Below are 27,461 nucleotides of genomic sequence, written 5' to 3' on the forward strand. Positions count from 1 at the left end.
TGTTTATCTTACCTCATAATTGTTCGCGGAATACCGCGTAGTTGGCCCAAGTTACCCAAACTTTTTTAAAACGAATTATCACATCACTTTTTCTCACACAGTTTTTCTCACCTGCATTACCTGCGTTACACTTCTCGATCGCGATGTGGCGTTTGCACCGAAATACTGAATATCTGACGAATAATCGTCGGACGCGTGTCGTTCCGAAGAAATCGCGAACGGGGTGAGACGGATCGGGGCAGAAAGATTCGGGGGGTTGGAGAAGAGAAAAAGATAGAGAGGGAAAGAGAAAGAAAAAAAAGGAATCAGCCTCGAGACACATCGTCACAGAAGACGAGAAGGGCGACTCGCGAGGAAGAAAGACTCTCGGGAACTCCGAAGAGTGGGATGGGGGCGTGGGTGGAATGGGCGATGGTGGGGACGGGAGAGAAACACGGCGCCCCGCTAGGAAACTCCGCTCGGTGGTGGGGACACAGTTCAGGGCCGCGGGGAGGGAAATGACGGCACAACGAGTAGGGGCAGACAACGCTACGATGGAGGGGGCAGAGGTGGGGAAGATGACCGCGGAGCCGTCAGTGCGCCACGTGCTGCCGTCGCGGGTGGGTCTTTGCTTTCGCTCCGTTCCGTCGGCGGGCCATGCACGCTGTCGCGTTATCGTGATATTCCTCCCTCTCTCACCGTGGTGAACCGAATCGAAAAGGACGGGTGCGCGTCACAGTTGACAATCGGGGGTGCGTGGGAAGAGTTGCGACGAAATGCACGTCTCCGCGCGATGACGGATGACGGTGCGAGCGAGGGTGCGGAGCGTTCCGAGCGGAGGAAGCAGAGTGACCGTTGAGGACCACGCGCGAGAGAAGAAGTTTTAGTGAATGGTGAGAGTCGTTGTCCCTCGCCCCTTCCCCGGCTCGTTCCTCGTCCACCCCCCTCGTTAAGTCGTGTTTACGTCGCGCGGAGCTCGTCGTGGCGATGACGTGGTGATATGGTGCCGAGAGTCTCGCATCCGAGGCGCATCCCGATGCTCGTCGTCCCAACGCCGCGTTGCTCCTGTCGTGACTCCTGGACGAGGACCGGCGTTGCGTCTGAGGTGTCGGCGGCAACGACACGTCGGGACCGACGTATCCTGCCCGGTGGAACCACTACTTCGTGGTGAGTGTGCCGTGTGATTCACGCCGTTTCCGGTGATCGTCGCGGGCAACGTGTCATTGTTGATTATGTTATCGATTACTCCGAGGAGCTTCTAATCTCGCTCAAAGTTTTGTGCGAATATACACATCGAAATGTGCTCACCCGTCCGAGTGCCGTCACATGCTGTTTTGTTTATTCGCTCGCTGGGAAGTAAACAGTGAAAAAAGGCGATACGTCGAGGACTAATGTCTGCTCCGAAACGTAAAAGCTAGAGTGTGAGTTGTGTTTGATAGGCCTTAAAGATATTACTTCATTCCAGAGCGTGTCGTTTTTTATATAGTGTTTACGTGAATAATTCCACGTCTCACGACGTCACACGCAAATAGAGAGAAAAAATTTATCTTCTCAGTTATTCGTGCAGAGAGTGAACAGTTTACTCCGAAACGCGTGACTTAAACTTCAGTTTGCGTTGAGCCTCGGTGAGGATTATTAAAGTGTCATGCACGAAAGTTTTAATTTGGAAAATTCAGTTTCGTTAAAGTCCCTTTTTCATCACTGTTATATAACCACGACGGTCGTGTAGAGTGCCGCAAGCAAATTTCACTTTACCGTTCCATCTCGCAAATTTTCGCGCGTAAATAGTTTTTGGGGAAGGATCATACGAGTCTCCGCGTCGGAGATAAATATCCGCGAGAAGTGCAACGCGGTGGACTGTCCGCGCAGTGTTTAAAAAGAACGGAATTAAAAAAAAAGACGAAGGGAAGAAAAGAAAGATTACCGCGGCGTGGGTTCGCGCGAGCGCGATAGCCTGCATAAACAAAAGTGCAGGGTGCGCAGCAGGTGGCGGGGAATCGCGTGTAATCCTCGTGCCACGTCCGGATCGTCCGCGGAGAGCCGCGGTCGCTTCTACCCCTTTGGAAAATTAACGTCGCGCCGCATTAACCTCGATCAAGCGTGCGCCGCATCAAAGCGTAGTCGTGGATTAAATCACGCCGCGCGATTCTATTTTCGCCGTGTCCTCGCGGCGCGATTCGGATTTTCTCTGTCACGCGTCTCCTGTCCCTCCACGTCTTCCGTCCGTCCCACACGTACACTTACGTACGAACGCACGCTCTCTTTCTGCCTCAGTGTGTGTGTCTCTCTCTCTCTTTCTCTCTCTCTCTCTCTCTGTCTCTCGCTATCTTCGATTCCGAAATATCTTACGAGCTGTCAAGATAAAAACGCCGTGATTTCCTATAGCGCGAGTGACACATATTAAAGCGTTCAGACCTTGTAAAATATGATATTATATCGATGTGATGTGATGTGATGTGCAATATGTGAGATTATCGACACGTATTCGACGGGCTAATTTCGATTTGGGTCGAATTTTGATTGGTAAAATGTCAGTATGTGACTAGATGTCATGTGTATCATAATGTATGCGACAATTAGAATGAGAATAGCGAATGCTATTTTTGCTGCCAAGCTTATTTTAATTGTATTAAGATTAATATGACAAGTTTAAATGGACTTCTACTATTTAAAATAAAATTATTTTATAATAATTGTATTGATCTTATTTTTTTTATTAAAAAAGAGTACTATTTTGCTTAAAATATTATATTGTGTCGAGGAACCTTAAAAATATTATTTCATTTCGGAGCATATCGTTTTTTTATTGATAGTATTTACGTGAATAATTTCGTGTTTTTACGATATTACACCTTTATATTATAGACGTAATGTGAATAAAATAGAAATTTGCTGCTTAATTTGTTATTCTGCACATATATACAGAATGGCAAATAACGTTTATATTTGCTAAAATGTTTCTTTTCATGTGAAAAATGACAATAATAACGTCATTAATTCGCGAAGTTTATTTGCTAAAAGTTTTATATCTTTAAGACGCGTATTTACGTGTCAATTTTCCCAACAAAATTTAACTCTAATCTCTTAACTTTATTCTACAAATTTTTGATCTCTTTCGTAAGTATTGTCTATAATGAAGACAGAAGTCGTATAGGAATAATGTAATAATGAAACTATATAATTGGCTATAATTACTGATCAATATTTCATGATGATCAGAATTTAAGTATCTTCAATTTGATCCTCAAATCTTTCCGTCTTTAATTGTCCTAATTGCATTTTATTTCCTACTTGCGTCATCCGTAATGAGAAGCGCGATAGAAAAAGAGATAGAGATAGAGAGTGTGTGAGAGCATGTCTATGCGTCATGCTGCGTGTGGTTTACCTCATATCCGCGCTAATTGTCAGTTCATCAATATCGTGCCTGAAAAATGCATTTTTGAGCGAGCGCACTACGGGGGGAGCATAGAGCGTCGAGTGGACGCCTCCACCCTTTTGCCACCCGCCAGGCCGGAGGGTTGAGGGTGGGTTCGGGGCCGCTTCTTGACACGCTTTCCATCTTCGGTCTGATGGATGCGGTAAACGCTGGCGTTGACAGTGCGTTTTAATTGCGAGGTCCGCGTTACTGAAGCCATCCGAAGTGGGTCTCGGCTGACGGGATTGAAAGCGCGCGTCATCGCGACGAGAGATTTTTTTCTGCCGCGCGCGCGGTGCGATACCGGTGTGACCGGTGTGCAGCGATGGATCACTTCGATCACGATCCACCGCGACGTCAGGCCCCCGCGGACTTCGATTCCGGGCCGACCGACGGCCCGACCCGATTTTTTTGTTTCCTTTTTTTCTCTCCGTTTTTTTTTTCTTTAACGGGAGTATTTACTTTGCGCGCTTCTCCGCGCGCAAACGAACGCGGAGCGAATCGCGCGCGGAAGTTCGAGCGGCGAAAGGAACACGACGAGACGTTGCGTCTTTATCGTTAACCTTATTTCGGGTCGAGAGAGCCCGCGACGCAATTAACGGGATGCAACGAGTCGAATAAGGCGCGGGCATCGCGATCGGAGAGAGCCGGCCTGTCAATCTTCTTGCTCCATCCTTGGAGAAGTGGTGCATTAACGCGCCGAGTCGTTCGTGGTGCGCGCACTGCCTGCCACACGATGATTCGCAATTATACGCGTCGATACTCAACGTTATGCTTTTTCGTCCTGTCGATGGTAATCCCGAAGTCGTTTCGGACCGGACAACTGAACATTTTGTTTTTATTATTGCACTGTCCGACGATCAATATAAGGAGACACGTTTCGGAGCAATTACTGCAGTTACGTAACTTTGCAAAGATTTAATTACGGTTTTGTTTTACGCTGCATTGTTACTTCCCTCGCGTAATTGTGGAGCACTTTGTACATTAAGAGATGCATTATGAATTCGAGAAAACGTAAAGCGCAGAGACGAATAGGAGACAACTTCCGTTTGCGTAAAATAACATGTACATGTTATTTTAAACTACTGTGCTTACACTTGCGCTTGACGAATGTAAACGTGAACGCGAATTAGTTTATTATTTTAGTCCCGGACACCTGAGGAGAGAGAGAGAGAGAACTCTTCGGGGTAGCGTGAACCGAGCGAAGTGTGTTCGCATATTGCGTTCACGTATCAATATAGAGATGTTTATTGCATGCACGATGCGCGCGTCTACGTGAAATGAGACAGGCTGTGTTGTGCTTAGACACAGATCACATTTAGCAATTCATAGAAATTGTTTCGAGAGCCTGTCTAGATAAGACTCGTTGACGGATGTTTAACATACATCGTATTTTTTATTCGTTTTTTTATTTGTCGCCTCGAATAAAGTTACAATAGCATAATAAATTGCTTAATGTCGACTATCCTTACGTGACGGCTCTTGCATGTAGCGTACAAATCAAATTAAGATTTTACAATAATAAATTGCACTGAGACTAACGTAAGATGTGGAAAGCAGCAATGATTCTCCCACAACTTTATCTTTTACTCCGTGGAAACTGCGAAAAAGTTATAGGAATACCTGACGCACATACGTCTTATGAATGTAACATATTTTTCACGGTCTTTCATTATTTTTACACTAACTCGCTATAAACAATACGCTTTTTCGCGTCACACGCACGTGGTGGCAGTCGCCGGATATTTACGAGACAATCCGACGTGACAAACATCGTATGGGAAATAAATTCTATCACGTATCTTTCGTCATTAATTAAATAACAACTTTTTAATAGGCACACGCTTAAACGATTAGCAAGCTTTTTATCGGATATCGAGAATCAACTCGGCGATTAGAACGAGCACTGCGCGAATCTATAAACACATATATTAAATATATATATATGCTCGTAAATCCACTCTTCATCGGTCATACGACTTAAAATTCGTTGACTTGCAATGAAGCGGACATGATGTCACCGGACAGCGATTAAATCCGCCGTGTCATCGTGAGACGCTCCCGACATACGTATGACGAGTCATTACGGATTCATGGGAATCAAAGCAACCTCGCCGTAAATATTGTTTATTGCATCTCGCTGGTCGTCGAATTAATTCGTGAAATCATTAACAATGTTAGCCAGACGTTTTCGTGACTTTGTCGACCGGTCTGTCCGAGACGCTAAACGCCTACGCTTGAATCGAGCATATAAGTAGAAACTATTGCAACAGGATTAACGAGGCAAAATTGATCGATTGTTCTTTCCAACGCGTAACCAAGCTTTTTCACGTATTGTATTGTTTTTCGCCCAGCTTACGTCGTGTCGGTCGTGTCGCCTTGGCCCGTACGTGGATTTCGACAAATCGCTGTCTAATCGCGGCACGGCGATCGACTCGCGCGCGGAATGCGCAATGAAAATTTGTCGTCGCCGTCGTAAATCCACGTCCGCGCGCGTAGTCGTTCCTCCGCGGAGAGCCGCGTTGCATCACGTTCGTCCGCGTCCGCGATAGGGAGTGCTACGACTCCGTTGATTTATGAGTCAGTTTCGTAAGAGCGTAATGACGAGGAGGATTGAGATTCCGCTTTTACGTGTCGGCGGATAACGACGGTATCAAAGATAATTATCGCGCGCGTTTTTTTTCCACTCGCAGTGGGACAGACTCCTTCGAAATGCCTTCATCGTTATAATTTAACGCACGAGGGGCCGATAATAATACTGCGGCTAGAGAAATAGCTATTCCTCTGTCATCGCTCCCCTGTATTTTGTTGCCCGCTTGAATCGCGACCCGCGAGGAGGATGATTGAGATGTTCTATCGCGGGTAAATGAATATTTTTTTCCATGCTCGCGTTATACGCATTCGCAGTCTTATATCGATCTGCAATTACTACGAATTTTATCTAAATATTTATCCACTTTTAGACACTTTTTTTTAGACATTACGTGAGATTTTTTTTAAATAACTACGAACTACGCTATTGTGAACAGTGATATGTAAATATGTGATACAATAATTAAGTGATAATTGTTAATTTATCTAAGCTCCTTATTGGATTTAACTTTCTCAAGATAAGATAGGTAGTGAAATCCGATCCAACAGATCTATCTCGACGTGTATAAATCGGCAGATAAGTGTAGTATACCTGATTTGATCAATCTGGATTGACAGATCTATTCTAGCATGCCTGACGTAACGGATCTGATCTGTCCTGAATCTAAAAAGGGATACCCTCTGATTTTTAAGGACACGACTCGCGTCAGAGGAGTGTAGAAAGGATGAAGAACACACATATAGGAGGATCAGAGCGCGCACCTTCCTGTCCCCTTCTCTTGTAGCTATTTGCTTGTCAACTCGTCTATCCATCCATGAAGACCCGTCAGGATACTCGAGCTGCACCGAGCTTGCTCCCCTTATTCCTCGTGAACGGATTAATAATAGAATCGTTGTAAGCTCACCTGCCAATGTCGCCGGGTTAAAAGGTCCCTTTGATGTTCGCCCGCAGGATTTCGCGACGCAAATGAAGGATGCTCCCCCGCGCGGCGTCACGAAACGCTATAACGCTAATGAGACACGCATACGAACGCGCGTACCAAGCAATTAATAGAATATCATTAGAACCGTTCGTTGCAGAAACGTGAAAAAATGTATATACATCACGTTTAAATTGCAGGTCGATTATCGGCTTTGCCTCACTTGTAGTCATTAAAGTCGCGTTAACATCGTGTACATTCATGAATATTTTATGTGTAAACAGACGCCTGTCCCAAAATTTTACACCATGAGATAGTCGCTTCGTTAATACGAGGTTCTGAAAGTTTGCAAGATTTTCAATGTTATGTTTAATGCTCTTATTTATTTAACAAATACAATTTATACGTATAAGAATGTTGTGCAAATATGTATACATATTTGTATATATATTATAATACATATGATATATAATTGCATTGTGTGTGGCCTAATGTAATTATTTTTTATATACATACAGTATTTTATATTATATCATAAAAATATTGTATATTAGATCTTTGCCCAGATCTTTGATGAAGACCTTAATTTGAATATGTTAATTCACATACAGTCGTATCTGTGATTTCTCTCGCGTATACACTTTCTAGATGTGTGCTTGCCATTTAATTTCTGCGAGTTCTCATAGTGCATCATTAGCTCGGAACAGTTTCCAATCGCTTCTTTTTTTTCCGTTCCTCCTTACCGTATCGATGAGCTCTCCAGCGGTATTCGTTAGTACGGGCGTACAGCTTCTAGATAGCTAATGCGAAATGCAAAAGGGAGTAGTTTCGCCGTGTGTACGTATGTGAGTGTGCGCTGACACGTGTAGACACGCGCCTAACGAGGACGCGAAAGCGCGCAAACAGGCTTCGCTCGCGTCTATACATGTGTGTATATGTGCGTACGTGCACGAAACACAGGCTGTTGTATATACACGCTCGAGAAAAACACGCACACATTTGCGCTCGTGCGCGCGCGCGCGCGCACACACACGTACGCACATACATGTCAATAGCACACCCCCGCGATCCAGTACCGCCTATTGAAGTCCGCGATGACGGGGCCCGTCTGTCAGCAGATCAAAGCTGAAGTAAGCTCTCTTTGTGATGCTTTGCCGGGTTGGTATTTAATTATGTATGAGATCGATATTCGGGCCTTCGGGGCTCGTTGTCCCCCTCTTTCGCTCAGCTCTCTCTCTCTCTCTCTCTCTCTCTCTCTCTTTCTCTCCCTGTCTCTCTCGATCTTTCCTTTCCGCTTTTCGCTTCCCGTCCGCTTTCCTCATCTTCCCTTCTCAGCTCGTTTTGGTCGCGACCAAACTCGAAGCTCAGCCAGGCAAATCTATATCCTTAGTACGTCTTTATTATGCCATGAAGGTATGGAGAGGAGAAGGCATTTACTCTTTACAGGGATGTGTAGAATTCAAATCAGTAAGACTGTCGATAGTTTTGACCGTATTGGTAAACCTGTACTTCGGATAGCGGTATTATCATTTGATGTATTTTAAATTCTACTTTTCATGTATACCTACATATAGAATCTTGTCTGCTTTTATATCGATAAAGGAAGGATATTCGGGTTCGTTTGTTATTATATTTAAGCAAGCTTTACGAAGTTTATCGTGGATTGTGATTTTCTGAAATATGATAACAATGACAGGCTTGTTTTACTCGGCGTCGCATTTCCTGTCTGCTGTTTCTTTCGGCAAAATGCTGATTCGGGCAAAGTATAAATAAACAACTTTTTCAAGCAGTCGCTCATCAATTACTTCTATTACTCGCAGTGATAGATACGAACAGATATGAAGGAAAAATAAAAAAGTGAGAGAAGAGAGAAAGATCGAGTTTCTCGATAAAGTTAATTAGTATTCGCATTCGTCCAGTTTTCGCGTGCAGTTTAGCGCCGACCTCACGCGGGCATACTTTACACGTACACATTCGTGTCCCGTTCAATAGTAAAGATCTCCGTAAGCATCGGACGAATATCTGTCGAAGGAAAGCAGGAGTCGCGGGAAGGAAGATGAGATTATTGCCAAAGTAAACGAACGAGACTGCTAGCCGTATAAATCGACGAGAAACCGCGCCGCGTTTCGACGAACGCACGTTTCGCCCGTGTGCACGTGTGTACGTATCTTCGATGTACATCTCCTTTCAATGTTTGCTAATAAGCATAATGAAAGGTCAGGTCTTGATGATGGTACGAGTTTTCTTTGATAGTCCCGTGCTTGCCAACATCCGCTGCATTTAATTAAAGAAGCATGCTCGACTGTCGCATCTCTAAAATTGTCGGAGAAAGCTGGACATGATATGCTCCAGACGCAGCATCTCAGATCAATTTTCTTTTCTGATTTGATTTTTCAAAATAGTATTTGTTATTATGTTTTTATCGTGCGTAATTAAACTTCCGCTGACAAACGAACGATCTTTTTCATCGTGATGTCAGTGTTACGTGTGTGAGGAAACGAATTCGAGTCGCGAGTCGTCCTTCGCGAAGGAAACAAGAGGAGAAAAATATTAACTAACCGCGATGACGCTAATTTGGCGTGACCGGCCGGTGCTTCAATAACTCGTGTATCTCTGTCGCGCCACGTTCATCCCTCTCGTCCTTTCCACCCTCCTCCCTCCTGCCGCGCGCTTTTTCTGAACGAACGAATCCATTTCGCTCGATTTCCATTTTCACGCACCGATTGCACGTGCAATCGCGGCCCGCGCGACGAATGGCCGCGAAAGGTTATCGCTGCACTTCGAATTACGATCAATGTGTACCTTTCGATCTGACGACTCTGTTTTCGCTACCGCGCTCCAACGCCGGATGACAAGCGCAGTCGGCTCACGAGTCTCACCGTTGATAATCTGCGCAAAGTGGTAGGAGGGTGGTGACGGAGGATGGGAACTAATAAAACGCTCTTGATTTACACGCGGTTCTCGTCGCGCGATCCGATTTTTCGCAATGTTACCTCATACTCTTCAAACTCCATGGATCTTCCATCCACTCGAGATAATCGAACCTCATATATGTATTAATTCCGCTTTAGTTTTTAACCTCTGCATTAATCTTTTATCCGCATGTTGGTGGAAAAAATTAATTTCAATTCTACCTGTTGTTTGATACTTAACTTTCGTTCAATTTAATCTTTTTTTTGTTAGCTTCTTTTTCATGACAAAACTAACCGCTTCGGATCCTTTTTGTACGCCTGCAATTTTTCTGCATGAAAGGTATGATCGTAATATTCGTAATCATTTGTAAATATTTGTATTTACATGTGTTTTATTTCGCTTCTATCCCGAAAATTAATCATTTTCGTTGTAGTGTTTCTCTTTCTCTTTTACGATCGCGATAAATAACATCGCGACGTTTCATTGCAAATCTCGTTGTTTTCCGCGCGCAGCGTTTTGCCTTTTCCCATTGTCGTCGGGGGGCACCGAAGGGGCTTGTTGTTTTCCATTTCATACGGCCCGTTCGTTAGAGCACACCCTCGGTCGGCGGGTTCAGAGAGATCGTGAACGCGAGCCCGATCTAAACGGAAAAGCAAACGCTAGAGGCGTGCTGATGATGTAGACACACGCGGCGAACGAGGCATAACGCGGTCAGGACGGGGTCGGAGTAGCATGCGCGGCGAGCGCGGCGTTTTGATCATTCGCACAGAAAATTGTATTTTCGAAATCAATTAATATCCGTGCGAGTAATAATACACTGGCTAATGATTGCGCAACCGTACACACCAGAGACCCGAGAGCCGGCCTCGCCATCTCCCTTCCCTCTCCTCCCCGTCCCCGCCCCTCTTCCCCCTTCGCCCTCCGGTGGAGAGTACCCCGCGGTGACCCCCGGGCTACTTTCAACTGGATTCCGCGCGCCGGCTGTGTGATGCGCCCGCACCGGCCAAAGTGCATTTGACAATTTTTAATTATCGATAACGAGCCCGACCGCACGACGCGACGGTACGTTCAGGCTGAAAAACAATGCGTCGACGGCTAACTGAAAAGCCGCCTCCCTCCTCTTTCCTCTATCTCTCTCTTTCTCTCTGCCGCGTCCATCTCCCTGCCCCCTCTCGCGTTTGCTTCTCCTCAACCCCGCCACCGATAATTCAATATTAATTCTATTACTTGCCGATGAACGCGCGAATTTCCCATGTAACTTAACGGTGTTTAATTTTTATCCGTCCCCGGTGATTCGCCGTTTAGCCCGGGATGGATGTGTGATGCGTCACCGTGCGCCTGTACAGCAGGGGGGGGGGGGGGGGGGTCGGTGCGATGCACCGGTATTTTTGCGGCGAATAACGAACGGGGTGTGCGGATGATTGTATTTCCCGCACTTATGTATATTTTAATGCATTTTTTATAACAATGCGCCGTGTAAGCGAACAAAAAGTTTTTTTGCCGGCAATTGGCAATCAGCAAACTTTAGATTATAAAGTGTCTGTGCTACGCGCTGTGCGCGCGCAAATGAATGGGGCACATTTACAATAGACGCACGTTGCGAAAGAAAAAAAAACACGTCTCTTTGGTAGATTAATTAATAAATAATCACCTCGCCGGTAATTGTGCGACATCGGTAATGTGCAGCAGCGACGTATATTCTTATTTTGCGCTTTTGATTAACGTAAAATAAAGCGTCCGCTTTAATTATTTCTCTCATTGCGCGCGGTAACGCGGTCGTGTAAACAAATGAAACGGCTGAAGAAGGTGTACGCGGTGACATAATCCAGCGTGTAATATCAGAATCATATGGTCCACATGTTTACGCACGTAGGAGCCACTTTATTTTATTTGAGCTCCTCTTTGAATAAGCTATCGTGTCCGTCAAACGCACTAAAAAGCATATCGTATTTTTGTACTTGATAAGCTCCCAGGCGTGATTCTATCTAATTGTAAGAGTGATTCAAACGTTTATCATTGAATCGCGATAATAGTTGATAAATAATTTTTCAATAAGTTGGTTTTCCAAGTTTCTATCTGATACCATCTAACCGCGTGTTTCAATGACAGTTCATAATTATGAAGCAAAGATCTCTCTTAGCTGAAATTATATTAGCAAAAATGCTGCTTTTAGTCTGCAGACGTAAACAGAAATATTGATCCTTGATATTAAATTTTTCTCTTTGGACATATGCTTCGGAGTAGTCGTCCACGATGTAGTTTTGAACCTTAGATGACAGAGTTAAGATTAAACGTACAACGATATGTTTCTTCTATCAGTTCTTTAATTTTCTCACAAAGTTGTAATTTTTTTTATTGTTTTCGCTTATATTATCGAGTCTACGTGATCTTCGATTTTTATCAGCAAAGTTTAGCAGCATAACGTCCAATTAATAAACGGCGAGCTACGAAGCGACAGTTCGTGTTTGCATTCGCTTTTTGCTCGCGGGTCCGGAAGCTACGCGGAATTCCGGGGAAATCGGCGCGCCTTACGAACACTTGATACAGGGTAGCTGCAGCGTACCGGGCGCCACATTGATCAAAGGAGCCGCCAAGTTGACGGGCTCTCGTCGTAACTTACGCGCTACGCTGGATATCTGCATAAAACTGGCGCCTACCATTGCCGGGTTTCCGCCGGTTTCCCCTGCTTCTCTCGTCTTGTCTTCGTCATGTTTTTTGGTAACTAAAAAAATTGCGGTTTCCCTCTCTCGACGGGCTTCCAGGGCTCGGGTGTATTTGCCTCTCGTATGTCATGCTCTCACAACCGCCGTCGTCATAGCTCGTTCGTCCTTTACGTAACGCTATTTGACGCAGGTCTTTCTCGTTATTTCGACGCGTCGCTTTTTGACGTCCTGCCGAGTCGTTGAAGTCGTTGCCAGTCGTTCTGACTGGCTTTGAAACGCTCAGGATTTGAAAGTAAATACGAAATATTTGACGCGCTAAAGCGTCGTGTATCGCGCCGCTCGACGGAGAAACTGCCGATTTCTCGTGTCCGCATAACTGCGAGCGTTACAAGTTACAACCTTACTTCGATTAATTCGCGGATATATAGGGACCGCGACCGATGGTCATTACAACGATTTGTCATAGCTCTTTTTCATTCACGTGGGCTCAATGCGCTGACGCTGACGTAAGTGTGCGCGCGCGCGGTCGAACGACTTTCTTCGTTACAGCTTTCTCAACCGTCCACGAGCGAAAAGTTGCGCAAATGCTCGAAAAACGAGATTCGCGATGTCCTGTTCTTATTACGAACGCGCGTGAGTACATTGATATCGTCGCATCAGCGGACCGGACACATTGATTAATTACTGGCGGAGTTATGAGTACAGCTTAGTGGTCATCCGATCATTTTCTACTCTTTCCTCGAGTCATGTCGCGGCTGCAACGCGCGGCCTCGCACTTTCGCGGCACCGCTCGAAATTTTAACGGCTAGTGAATGCTTGCGGAAGGAGATTACGTCCGCCGTAATAATTCCGCGGATCATGAAACCACTGCTTGACACACTTCGTGCCCTCGCAATGGGCGATAAAATTCACGATTCGCCTCCGCGCACACGCGGTCATAGAAAAAATTCCTCCGTGAATCACTCACTGGATTACTCACATCACTGCCTTCCAGATTTCGCATGACAGAAGTGTTTCGCTATGCTCTGCCAACGCAACGCTGCCCGCGTGTCTACAGTGACTCCGTCATAAATCATTCCCCGCGCGTTGATCCACGCTTACGTGAATACCTTCCGCTCGTTACTTTCGTTAATTTCGTTGAACGTTCCCCGCACGCCGGAAGCGATAGGTGACGCGCGTTTTAAAAACTCGCACGTCTTAAAATCGCGACTAATTGATTTTTCCAATATTCGATCGGCTACACGCGGTCGCTTTCGCTGAACGGCATTGTCCGCGCGCATTAGCAAACATAATATCCGATGAGTCATGCGCGTAGATTCCGGTCCAATTCCGCGTGTTATGCGTATATGTACGTGTTGCATCTTCTAGGTAACGTAACCGACCAAGCGTGCTTGGATTCTGTAATTGGTGTAAGAACAGAATTGCCGAGTAATGTTCACAACTGACTGTAAGTGCTCGCAACAATTATAATGTATCGACTCATGCGCGATGAAAGAAATACATACGTACATATACATATAAATATGATACATAAATATAACACATACACACACACATATTTATTTCTTTATTTATATTTATATACTTATAAACAATACAACACACACACACACACACACACACACACACACACAAAGGGAATATTGAAATTTTTTCGTCGATATAGATTTGAAATATGTGAATGCATTTCGCAAAATTTATATTTGATACCTCGATACCACATCCATAACTACTTTACATCTCAGAGTGTCTATACGCTGATGACTCAATCTTCAGGCATAGATTGTATCCACCTGTTCCTTATACGGAATGGATAGGTATGACACGGTCTATGCGCTCGTTGCGCATTGAGTGCGATAAATGGTTCTATACTATTGATGGAATGTTGCGCGACGATGAATTATAACGTCGGCACAAAATCACGAACGTTTATCTCTTACATTGTTACCTAGTGTTATGACGAAATCCTTCAACATGTGAGCGTTTGCGTAGCACTCTTGGAAACGTGAATACTGGCTGAAGAGATATCGAGTCAAGAGATTGCGATAGTCCCGGGAATACAATTAATACGTATATCCGTAAGGTTCACGTATTTAATTCAATGATTGACAATGATAATTCAATTTGTCTCAGTGGCGTGAAACGCTCCGGATCATCGCGAAGGAACGGTCGAAACGCCGCCGGTCTCACTGTCGATTTATCGGTCGGTTATTAACGGCAGCGTTAACGATCGCTGAAAGATCAATCGGCTCACGGTGCATCGCTTCGCGCGCGCGATTATCCCGTGCAACGCCGATATGATAATTCCGCCCATAAAACGTCGCCGAGACGCTGCGGCGTGTTTATTCACGTGCTTTTCCCCGCGGTGATCGTACGCGACAGCGTGGCCACGCACCTCGCGCGCGTTGCGAGCGAACTAGGAAGCCACGCTGATAACACCAGATAATAATTGCGCGCATTATGTCAACGCGATGCCGGTAGTGCAACCCATGACACATAGATCTCTCTCTCTCTCTCTCTCTCTCTCTCTCTTTCTCTCTCTCTCTCCACGTGATGGACGGAGAATCTAGGCTCTCACAACGACGTGGCGAAATGTCTCGAGCCAGTTGTACAGTATCAGCCAAAATTAGAAACCACTTACGAGAAACGTGGAATGTTTCGAGGAAACATAATGCATATTAAATTACATATATTTGCAGAAATAAATAATTTCGAATTCAATTATCTCTCTTTAAATTTCTTAGAACTTGAAAACTGCTCAGAACAATGTGTTTTATATTACTATGGTTTGTACAAAAGAAATTACTCGAAATGTAGAAAATGCATCATGCGTATAAACGAAAGAACATGTATATTAATATCGCAAAGATTCGAATTATAGAGAATTTTTTTCACATTATTTCTGTTTGCAATCCTTGATTTTCGGCTGACACTGTAGACGAGCGTTACAGCAGCTACCGCCTCGACGGGATCATACCGGCGCGCTTCCATCCGCGCGGGCCGCACACGTGTAGCCTGTGTAGCCTGGTGCGTGCCCACACACGTGTAACGGTACCGGAGTCGCGTGTAAGCTGGTGAATCACTACACAGCGATGCGACGCGACGCGACGCGATGCGACGCCACGCAACACGACGCGATACGACGTGCACATATGTGGGAGGCGGGAGGCGGCGGAGGCGCGTAGTGGAGCCAGTTGCCTTCCGAGGACGTGAATCTCGCCTGAATGCGGCGCCGATGACGATGACGGCGACAACGACGACGTTGTCTGGGTGGAGCTGACGACGCCACGAGGCGGTTGCCCTTTACGATTACAAGACAGGTTGTAATGGGACGGGGAGGGAGGGAGGAGGACCCGTGGGTTTAGGGAGAAACGCGCGAAGCGTGTGTGAACGTGGGTGCGTGCCGCCTCTCTGTATACGCGACATTGAGTTATGTCTCTCTCCGCGCTCGTCGAGTCCAATCGATCGCGCGTGCTTCACGATCGAATAGGATGTACGCTATTTGTATTGTAAACTGAGCCCGATGATGTAACTTCCGTTTCGGCACGGAATACTTGCTCGTTTCCTTGGATTCTTCGAGTGAGTTGCGATGACATATTTTAGGCGTAAAAAAAGTATCGATCTTTACTCGGCTTGCATTTTTTATAACTTTTTTTACAACTTCTTTTTATGGCTATTTTTTTCTGGTGAATCAAACGTTTTAAAAAATGTACGAAAGATAGGAAATTTGTTACGCAGGCTCTCTTATAGAATATTGTAGGAAAGAATGCTAAAAAAATATATTTATATTTGAAAATTACTGAGAAATAATTTTTAGTGTTTAATGGATATAATTAATATTTTGTTATGTGATATAAATTCCATTAAGATATAAAATGTCAAGTTTTTTAAGTTGATCAAATTATTTCATTTGTTACATTTATGTGTATACAGCTAAACTTATATAATCAAATATCCGCAACTAACTTTTCGTGACCTTGCAACATTCGAAATTACAAGACTAGTACAATAAGCATACATTCGGAAACTTATATATAGTACAAGTCTAAAGAGCGTAATACCGAGCACTATTATTTTCATTTAGCGCTGAGAAAAATAATATTTCCCTCTCGTTTCTAAAATGGAACAGATTTATATTTTAATGTAATAATGAGGGACATTTCAGTAAATTGTGTAAGGACACCCACACATTATACGAAGAGAAAGATTGCATACATAATTTTAGATAATCAAATCTGGATACCAGCAGAAATATGATGCAGTTCCAGATATATGATTTAAAACAAAATCACTTGAAAACCTTATCGCGGCCGGCGCAGTGCATTAAATACGAAAATGTCACCCTGTATATTTCTCACTCGTTCTATTACGCAGTCGAACGAAAACGCGTGACCGGTCTGGCTTGATTGATTGGTTACTTTGGTGTTTGCTCTGGTTCGCCGGCACCAGGCGAGTCAGCTTCGAATTGTCACGTCGATCGATTATTTTTGACAAGGTTGATTGATAGGCGGGCAGGATCGATCGATTGACGAACATTGTACAACGCGCGGACCTCGCCCCCGTTACTGCGTCGCCGATAATAATTCCAGGTGATATTATTGTCACCTTCAGTTCGCCTTTCCCACATAAAACGGCAACTGATGGCAGGCTGCGCGGGACAATGAAATCGTATGCAATAAAATTACGATGTCCGATCATTATCAAAGTGCTTCGGATAATCGGTCATGTTTTAATTAAACGGGTTTTCTGCCCTATCCTTCGTGCGATTTCGACATCTGGCATATTTTTATATATACCTTCCTAAAAATGCTCTTAGAAATTGCTTTCGCACTTATTGCGACCGCTACAGCAACTATTATACATTGACTGAAATTAAATTTAAGTATAAGAATATGATATCTTTAAAATTTCTTACATATACATGTACATACAATTTGAAACGAAGACAAAAAGGAATTGAATATTTTTCTTTTATCGAGAAAGGTCTAATAAACATGAAGTAATTAAGCGCAATAAAATGGAACTAAAATTTAATATGACATAACGATATTGTATTTCAACGCAAAATGAAGATGTGCCAATCGTCCGCAATTGGATTTTTATTCCAGCGTTAAGCAAGCGTGATCCAAGTAGCGTATTTCATCACGCACTAAGCGGCCCGTATAAATTAATCACCTACAATTAAGATGATCGCCGCATTCTGCTGAAGTATTAAAAGAACTGACACGCGCAGCGCCTATAAATCTTCATCGCGTTGCGGCACAACGACGCTTTTGTCTCGAATTTTTTTCCAAACGACGAGTTCTTGGGAAGAGAACGATCGCTCGAGTTTACGGCGCGGCACGACGGTCGATCGCTTCGCAGCTCCGGCGATCGACTCATCGACCGTGTAACCCAATTCCTCCAACGACGAGAGAGAGAAAGAGAGAGGAGAGAGAGCGAGAAAGACCCCGCCGACGTCTTGAGGCCTCGTCACGAGGTGCCATTCGTCATAATTTTATCGATTACCCCGTCGGATAGCCGGCGACCGACCGGTCTATGCATCAGACCGGTATGATCGATTCCGCGTCGACTTCGCGAGTACGATTCCAATTAACCCGCTTCCACGCATCGCCGATCAGATACGATCCGTGGATTTCATAATTTCGAGTGTAACCGACGTGCGCGACTATCAATAATTGTAATCGATCTCGCGGCTATTTTGACGTATTCCCGAGAGGCGGCTGTAAATTTCCACGCGATTTTCCTAGGATAATGGCGTAGGAGGAAATGCCTGGACGAGGCCGTATCTGTGCGATGCGATGCGATGCGATGCGGTTACAATGACAACGAGTCTGAGAAACTGCATAGTTATTACTTTCCAGTGGGCCTTATTTTCTATGCAGATTTGCGGTTGTCATCGGGCGCGAATGATTTATCATTTCATTGTGCATTCCCACCAGTGTAAATTACTTGCATAATGCTATTTATCACGCGATAAACCGTCATCGATGACGGTTTTTACATGGCACATCCGCAGAGGAATCTTTTCCTTTCTCGGCATTATTCGGGCGGTCGTATCTGTTAAACAATCGAGCTGCCAAGTAAGTGGCAAAAATTCCCCCCATTTTCTCGTAATTTAGATCGTCGCCGGGGGCAATCGGGGCGCCTAAATCATTCCTGTGCTCGCCGACCCCGGCGGCAAGACCGTTAACTACCGGCCGCTTCTAACGATCGACGATTGCTCGACATTGATATAACGGGTTGCGGACGGAAAAACCGTCCACGACGACGCATTGATAATAACAACAATAAAAGCAGTCGTCGATTGGCGGCTTCGAAGGGATGGAGAAGGAGGGGGGCGGGAGGGCGACGTGTCTCCTCCCGGAGGCACATTTCTCATTAATATAAACGTCGTCGTATATTACATGCCACCTATTCTTCCATCCTGTTCGAAACTCGTTCGGCGTAACCGATTGCATCGAGACGATCGGCTCGCTCGCGTCTCTTTCGCTTCGAGGGAGAGAGGAAGAGAGAGACAGAGAGAGAGAGAGAGAGAGGAGGGGGGAAGGAGAGACAGAGATAGAGACCCGCGCGGGCCCGGCTCTCGTTCGCTCTCGTTGGCTCTCGCTGCCGGCCGGGCAGTCAATCCGAACCACAGAATTCATTAATATCGCGATCACCGGACCGGCCGTATATCGCGCCGGTCGGGGGAACACGTATTGCGTCGCTGCGCCGATGGCAGCTGATGGAGTGTGGCCGCGCGGTAACCGATGCATCTGCATGTAAGAGCCGGATTGATGCGGCTGCGCGCCGCACCGTCATCGAAAGACGACAGTTCGACGCGATCGTCGCCGCCCGAGGAGACACCCGTTCGCCGATCTCTGCTAATTATTTCTGATTTAACGCTACAAGCGTGCGGTAGGAGCAGGTGCCCATGTAACTCGAGAAATGTCCCGCTTCTTTTTGCACGATAATTTTTCAGCTTCCGAGAGAGAGAAAGGAAACATTGGGCACCGGGTACGGTCGATTCCGATAATTCTTGGTGTCGTTGGATACGCACGAGTCAGCGATATTACGCTTAGTACTAGATCATTACGACTGACAGTTGGTGAAAGGTTTCCTTAGAATAATATTTTTTTAAAATTACCTGAGGATCTTCTACTATTTATTTGAGTAATAAATTAGTTGTATCTTTTTAAAAATGATGCAGATTTTAGTCGAAAATTATTGTGCTGATACTGACGTATCATATTAATATATCTCCTCGTCTCATTAGAATTCACGCAACGTTTAAATGCCGTATCCGTGCCGCTTCCGAAATACGCGTTAGGTGTTTTGAAACGGGACAAATCGCGGGACTACGCGCGCGCAGGAGAAAAAGAGAAAAAGAGAGAGAGAGAGAGAAAAATGACGTAAGGCGCGAATCCGAGTTTTACGCGTGCAGATCGCGCGAAGGAGGGAAGAAGGAGCGATCTCGCGCCATCGAGTAACCTGTCGATACGCATTATGAAAGTTTCAAGAGCTAAGAGAGCGCGGCTCTTTCGCGTTTAGCTACGCGCGGCGGATATAAAAAGACCTCTTTGCCGACGATGCATTACATAATGCGCGCGCCCGTTCATAACCGTCGCCGCTTAAGTATGAATGGAGGAGAAGCCTATGCCCGCTCGCGCCCACTTCCCATATATATCGGTCGTACGCTGGCGTAGCCGAGCGCCGATCTTGACCTGCCTCAAATCATGTAAATCCTAATCCGCCCGTAACGCACACGCGCGCGTATTACGCATACGCTCGTCCGCTTGGGCGCGTGCACGCGCGCGCACGCGGGGCGTATTTTCAATAATTAAAATATTAATGAGTAACACCGACACACACCTGCCGCGCCTGGCCGCCAGTTAATTATTGATAGCCGATCCGCGTATTACTTCGCGTTAACAATTAACGATGTACAACCGGGAAAACAATTTATTTGCGCGCGGACCTCATGAAAAATTCATCCGGCGCCAATAATCCCGCGTCCGTGATCGAGCGCCGCGCAAGCTCGATTTTTGTCTGAATTCAGGTCTGAATTTATTATCGCGCGTACTTACGCTGCATAAATGTTATATCGTGTCCGGCGCATTATTTATGTCGTTATTTTAAGTTCGATAACTTGAACAGAGCGACAAATATGTTTCGAAATATTTTAAATGGGTTTGATATATTATTTACATAATAATCAGGTTAGAATTTTACGGTTGTTTATTTTTTTACAAATAATACGTTATATGTATGAAAGATTAATATATGTACATGTATAAATATGTATAAAAAAGATCTTCTTTTACTATATTAAAAATATTAAGTTTATGATTAAATAACATATAAAATTTAGAAAGCTGGACTTTACACAGACTTAATTATTCGGTTACGATCAAAATTGTAACATAAAATTCTGTAACAATGCACCCTTTGTTTCTTTTTTTAACAAAGGTGAGTGACCTGTTTAGCTCGCGAAAAAAAATGTCTAAGAGGCTCAGGTGCGAGTATTCTACGGCGCGGCGTCCGGCTTGAGAGATCGAGTTGCCTGATGTCTTCTCAAATACCTAGGGAAACTTAAAACGGCTAAGACGTCGAGTTTTGTGTCCCCGATGTTGCAGCCTTTCTCATGTACACTTTGTGTTTCCCCTTCATTTGCAAATTTTAAAAGAGACCCTTTAAACGTAACGACGTCAAGATCTCATTCCCAACTATGATCGATGATCTTTTCTTATTTTTATATAGTCACAAACACAGTTCGATATACTGCTGAAAATTTTTATACATAAAAGTTCTTCTTATATTCTTTTTAAAGTGGACAAGGATAAAGGAATGTTATTAGGTAATTAGCGTCTAATGAACTTTACGCTTATAAGCAAGCAATTTCACTGACGATTGACGCATGTTATTACTGTTTTATTCTCGCACCGCGGGAGGATTCTCGAAAGCGACTCACCGAAGAAGCGGAATCGAAGATACGATCGATCTCGCTACGTAGATGAATCACTAGAGTGTGACATTGCAACAAAATGACGAGAGACCTCATCTGTGGAAGGTCATGAGCAATTTAGACTTTTCCTTTTTTGCGCTAATTTAGCTTCTTGATGTTAAATCTACAGTACCGTATCGCAATGAAAATTAATCTGAAGCTTCTAAAATATATAATTTCATATTTTTATTCAATGATAATTTCGATATTTATAAAAATTATAAAAAATATTCAAGTCAGTATATATTAAAGAACTTCCGGAGTAAAACTAACAACAAAAATTAAAATTTTTTATCGATATATACATATATACATGAAATTTTTATACACATGTTTGTGTTTTCTATTATGCAGGAAAGATTTATTCATAAAAGAAAATTTGTGCCAAATCAGGATTAATATGATGACTAAGAAATGTTCTCGATATCAAGAAATCATGATTTTAACTTCTTGACTTTGATCTTCTCATCGATGAAACGCGATAGCGATATCGAAATAAATTGAGGAAACGAGTTTGACGCAGATACGCGACCGCGCTATCTATGTGTTATCGTAACATGATTCACACGCGGATTTTTTAGAAAAAAAAAGTTACTTCCGCTATATAAACCTGCCTGTCCCGTAATAAGTTCTGTTTCGACGAGCGATTTCTTCATAAGTCGGAGTAATCTTCGGATTAGTATACACGCGCGCGTGTTTAATAGCGACTGACTGGCGTGTATGAGCCGCGGCAGCCTTTTGCCGTTAATGCCTAACAGAATTCATTACTCGTTAAACATGCGGCGCATCGCGAATTACTGTCGCGCCGTCGGCGTCGGTCTAAGGACGCCGCTTCTCTTTTTTTCCTTTTCCTCTCTTTCGCCGGCGAAACGCTGGAAACGCCGACGCGAAATTGCGATAGATATTATACTCGACCTCGTCGAGATACCTTGGCGTTCGGAACCGAACAACAGTCAATGGCCTATCGACGGAAGCTGTCGAGCGAGCGGCCGCCCAAGTGTCGAAACGTAAAATGTCGCCTGAAAAAAATCCCTGAGGGCCTTTCGAACTGCCCACTCGTAAGAGAATCCGCTATTATAGCTGAATAGACGGTTGCACAAACTACGCGTGCAAGGCGGACAGCTGTAAATGCGATTTAACGGTAAACGAGCGTTCCACGAATGCACTTGCGCATAATTATGAGTACGTGCTTCTCACCTTTACCGTGTACGACATTTTATTCAGTGATATAATAATGCGAACGCCTAATATGAGCATTCAACACACGTTGATGTGCAGACAAGAAAATCTAGATATCGTACTTTGCGGCAATTAATGTCATCAGTAATTGTTTTAATTCTGGCGCAAAGATTTACTTAGTTATATATAACTAAAAACTGATTATTTTATTCTCTTATTTTCACTTAACATTTATTTACTTCAGTGATTTATTATTTTATTCACATTACTTAGCTCAATGTGTGTAAATTATTCCAAGGGAGGGGGAGGGGCACTTGCAAATTACAAATCGCGATCTTCCATGTAGATAAATGACGATCTGCTCCCTCAAAGAAGATCGTCATCGCGACGTAAGCTCGTTGTCTTTGACGAAGTAAAAGTTCCTTGATTTATGAACGTGATTTCCATCCGAAGAGAGTCTCGCCCTGACGGCTCAGTGACCAGCCAAGGTCTTGACGTCCCCGCGGTTCTACAGGATTGACAGCTGCAGAGAGTCATCCTCTACGTCGTCATCGTCATCGTGGATACGACGATGATTGGCCGAACGTGCATTTGTTCCGTGACGCAGCAGGGGCGATCGCAAGGTTCGCGCAGTCATACGGATGCCTGTTTGCGTGGCTGTATTTGTGAAGAGCCGATAGGGGCGGCACTATGAATCCAACCATCGTCTCCCTTTGTCATATCTGACTCGGAAAACGAAGACCTATAAATAACCTTTTCTCAAAGTTTTGCCGAAAAATCAAGGATTTATTCGACTCCGGTTTCTCGATTTATTTTTTCTCGCCGAAAGAAAATCAGTTTTTGAGAAATGTGAAAGTATTAGGGAAAGTTACAGGATGGATGTTGCATAATGTCTGTATAATTTCTACGTGTTCTTTGTAAGAGTCCTTGGTGCCAAAAAAATACAATTATCTTTTTCGATTTCATCGTGTTAAACGTAGTCAGGCGTTATTCGGTTCACGAACATTCGCGTATATATCGCGAATCTCGAAAATTTACTTTTCCGGAATCGTTCTGTCGCAACGAATAACTCGTGACAAATCTCCCCGACATCGTCTGATCGTCTCAGGAAATGAAGTTTGCGCATAGCGACGCGTGTGTGTACCTTATACCTGAAACGTTGCTTCGTCACTGGCCTTTAGACCCGCCGATGCGCGAGAGGGAAAGAAAGAGAGCGCCCGAGGAGGAGTATCCGCAACGGCAGGAATAATAAATAATAAAGGTATAGGTACGGGAGATTGATGGCTGCACCATGACTGACGTTCCATCCATCACCTCTTCGCTCTCCTCACGAAGGATTGACCGGGCACCTCCGCTGCTGCTCGTCCCCCTCGTCTCCTTACTTCTTTCTTCCTTCGGTCTCCTCTTCGACTCGTCGCCGTGCCGCTCTGCCTCGCTATTATCGCGCTCGTTCTTATTACCCAGGCTACCCCTGCCCAGCTCGTCTAAAGAAGGACTACCTACCGCGATTTCAACTTTCCTCCAGTTCGAGCTACGATGACTACGCCATTTCCGAATCCTCTTATTTGGCGTCCACCCATTAAGGGCCCTCTGGGAGCGCCCGACATTATGATTCCTAATTCCCAGGCATTTCAAGAGGATCCGTTTTTATTATCCACCGTTCTTGTGTGATCTTACCTGCCAATATATACCTGACGTTAACGCGGGAATCAGACTGCCGCGATATATCGAGCGACGTTGAATGAATTTCTTTTTAAAAGAAATTGATCTAATCGCGCGCGATTATATCGCTCTTTGCATTATCTGGCATTGCTGCGTTTTATTTCGAGAAAAAGGACGCGCCTCATCTATGTCAACTTCTAGTTAAGAGAACCTTGACATTTTCGATTCCCGATATTTCGCGCCGCTCATCTCCGCGTGACCCTTCATTAAGCGTCTATCTGTCCACTTTAAAGCACCCCGGACGTCACCGGCACTCATTCCAGGAGGCTTGCGCAAGGTATTCGGGGAAGATTCCGGCGCGATCGCCGACGGGGTGAATCGGCCACTGGCCGACTAATCCATCCCCTTCGGCGTATGGTGAGTGGCCTGGACGGATCAATCGGAAGGCCGGTATAAGTTTCCGCCGTTGTGGTTCGGTGGTACCGAGGTTAGCTGTCGCGGTCAGTTTCGAATTGCGGCGATGTCAGTGACAGCTGTGCTCGAGGGCCACGTATTGAACTCACGTCCAGTTACGCTCCTTTATACCTACTTACCTTGCTCTCCTCTCTGTCCTTCTCTTCCCTCCCTTTCTCTCCCTCTTTCCCTCTCCCTCCCTCTCTCTCTCTCTCTTTCTCTTTCTCTCTTCCTTTTCCTCTTTCTCTCTCGGCCTCTCGCTCTCCGTTTTCTCATCCCAATTGCCCCTTCTCGCGAGCTACCCGTCTCTCTCTTCCTCCTTCCGTCGTTTCTTCCCTTTCTCTCACTCGGTTCCTTCCATCTCGATTTCTTCGCCTCGTCCGATCTCGTCGGGAGGCTCCGCCGTGGCCACAACCGACCAGTCAAATAATCGTCCACGTAATGGGACACGCGCACAGAATCGAGCCAACCGGTAATAATAAGGTCGAAGGCGGCCTATCCAAGCCCATCTACGGCGATTAGGACGTACCACGAGACTCTGCAATCACCAGGACGCGCCAGGCATCTCATCCCCCCTCCTCCTCATTCTCCTCCTCCGCCTCGTCTGGCTCTACGCGCGACGATTAGGTATCGTTCTGATCAGTGACCACAAGGAGGGACCTACTCGCACGTGTTATTAGCAGCACTTTCGGCCGATTTTACTCCGGAGTAATGATCGTGGGATCATAGATTATACTCGATCCAGCATACGTGATTTTGAGGCTAATTATTACGGAGGACCTGCTGCTGAAATTTTACGCGCTCTACCACTTTGTCTGAGAACTGGGTTTCTTCTAATTTAAAAATGAAAAAATACGCAAAATCGCGTTGTATATAAATAATGTCATGAATTATAGGTATTTACCGAATAGTAAGTGACTTGTCGAATTTGATATTATCGAGTTTTGTATCTATTTCCAAAATAAAATAAAAAACCAAAGATTTATTTGACATTTTCAATGGTGTGTATCGATATTTATGATGCTGAAAGGCTCGAGAGGATATTAAGCTCATTTATATGCTCTTTACGATTAAAAATGATCCGGAAGAGATAAGAATCGTACACTATATAGTCTTTTTAATTTTCTTTTGGTTCGTGGTAAATAGAAATTTCGGTTTGACTTCTACCGCGCGATAGACGAAAATGACTACTCGTTACTCGCGACCCTCGTCGCTCGAGAAGCGCTTGACTTTTGAGAGGAGAAGAAGGACGATAATGGTCTTAACCCTCGGTGCTCTTACCCCGTAGAAGCTCCTTGACCCAAGAAGATACGTACTTTACTCTCGAAATCGTGAAAGGATCTTTCAGGCATTCGATCCGCGCCACGGCGGGATCCTCGAAAAGGTGGGTTCGACTTCTTTAATTAGCGCTCTCGCCCTCTCACGGGATGATATCGAGACTCTCTCCCTCCTGAGGGGGCATCTTAGAGTCGAGGAAACCCGGAAAGTAGAAGACCTTTCTCCCAGCTGGCACGTTCATGGTCGCCATCGTGAGGAATACGAAGAAAAGGATGGCCGCCGCCGAGAGTAGGGGATACGATGAGGTATCCCGGTGCATGTCGGAGGGCTGTTTTACTTCCCAATTACTCGAAACACTCGGCTATCGGTGCTAGTATTAAAGGTGCTTTCTTCTCCCGCGTCTTTCTTTATCTTCCTCGTGTACACACACGTTACCGCTTCTTACTTGTCTCTATCTTTCTACCTCTTTCTCCCTGCACAGACCCTCAGCAGTACCTCGAAGATTCCCGCTCGTCTGACGCGAACCTTTCACGCGAGCGTGTGCGTGTGCGTGCGCGCACTCGTCGTCGACGTAGTTTCGACCATAGACACCGAGAAGTCGGGATAACGACGACGGGAGGCGCGAGCGCGATATTACACGGGGGTCGACGATGCTCTAGGATTGGTACCGTCGACGGTCGTTACGCGGGACAGCGGGATGGGGAGGTAGAGACGCTTCGGTCGAGACGCTTCGGGACGGCTACCTAGGGACGCTTCAGCGCAACGAGCGCCTTATCTTCGCTACACCTTCGCCAGGGAAACACCGGATCTATCTGGCCCGTTTACTACTTCGTCCCTCTCTCCCCCACCTCCGCCTCCTGTTTCGTTCTACACAGCGGCTCAGAATATCCGCCAACCAAATAAACTACTCGCGCGAATATAATTATCAGCTGGCGGATACACCCTCGTCTTTTCTTCGAATGATTAATTCGGTTTTTTTTTTACGTTTTCTCTTCCGTAATAGAAGGAAGGGGTTGCAGTCAAGTGACTAGGGTATTATAATTCATGAGATGTGCGAATAATCGGGCAAAAGAATACTATAAAGTTTTCTCTTTATTTCAGAAAAAGTTTACAAGTTTGTTATCAGCTTTTTTTCTGTTTCTTATTTCTAATATAATACATTTCTTATCGACTACGATTCCCTTTCATACTCGACGATTAATATAGAGATGGTTAAACGCCGTAGACTTACGTATGCGTGTTTCACCTGCTGACCGTATGGCTTCTTCGTTTCGATACCTGAACTTTTTCCGGTTGTGTACTTGGATTAGCATACGCGATCACAGGCCTCTCTTCCCCCGATTATCTTGCTTGAAATATTTCCAGGCGGAAATCTAGAAGGAGATATATAATGATGAAATCTACAAATTATCTGTATACAT

The 27,461-nt window shown here is 44.9% G+C and overlaps 1 protein-coding gene across 3 annotated transcripts in view; it reads left to right on the forward strand.

Annotated features, from left to right (window-relative positions):
• Nucleotides 1–27,461, forward strand: part of Tio (zinc finger domain-containing protein tiptop) — a 149,374-nt gene that overhangs the window by 64,247 nt on the left and 57,666 nt on the right. The window contains exon 1 of one of the 3 annotated variants that reach the window (XM_071777835.1): nt 586–1,146. The exons of the other annotated variants lie outside the window; for them this stretch is intronic. The gene's annotated coding sequence lies outside the window, so the exon portion shown is untranslated. Of the gene's footprint in view, nt 1–585; nt 1,147–27,461 lie in introns of those variants that run through there. 3 annotated transcript variants of the gene reach the window in all.

This window comes from Temnothorax longispinosus, chromosome 5 (genome assembly GCF_030848805.1).
Source record: "Temnothorax longispinosus isolate EJ_2023e chromosome 5, Tlon_JGU_v1, whole genome shotgun sequence".
Taxonomy (NCBI): Eukaryota; Metazoa; Arthropoda; class Insecta; order Hymenoptera; family Formicidae; genus Temnothorax; species Temnothorax longispinosus.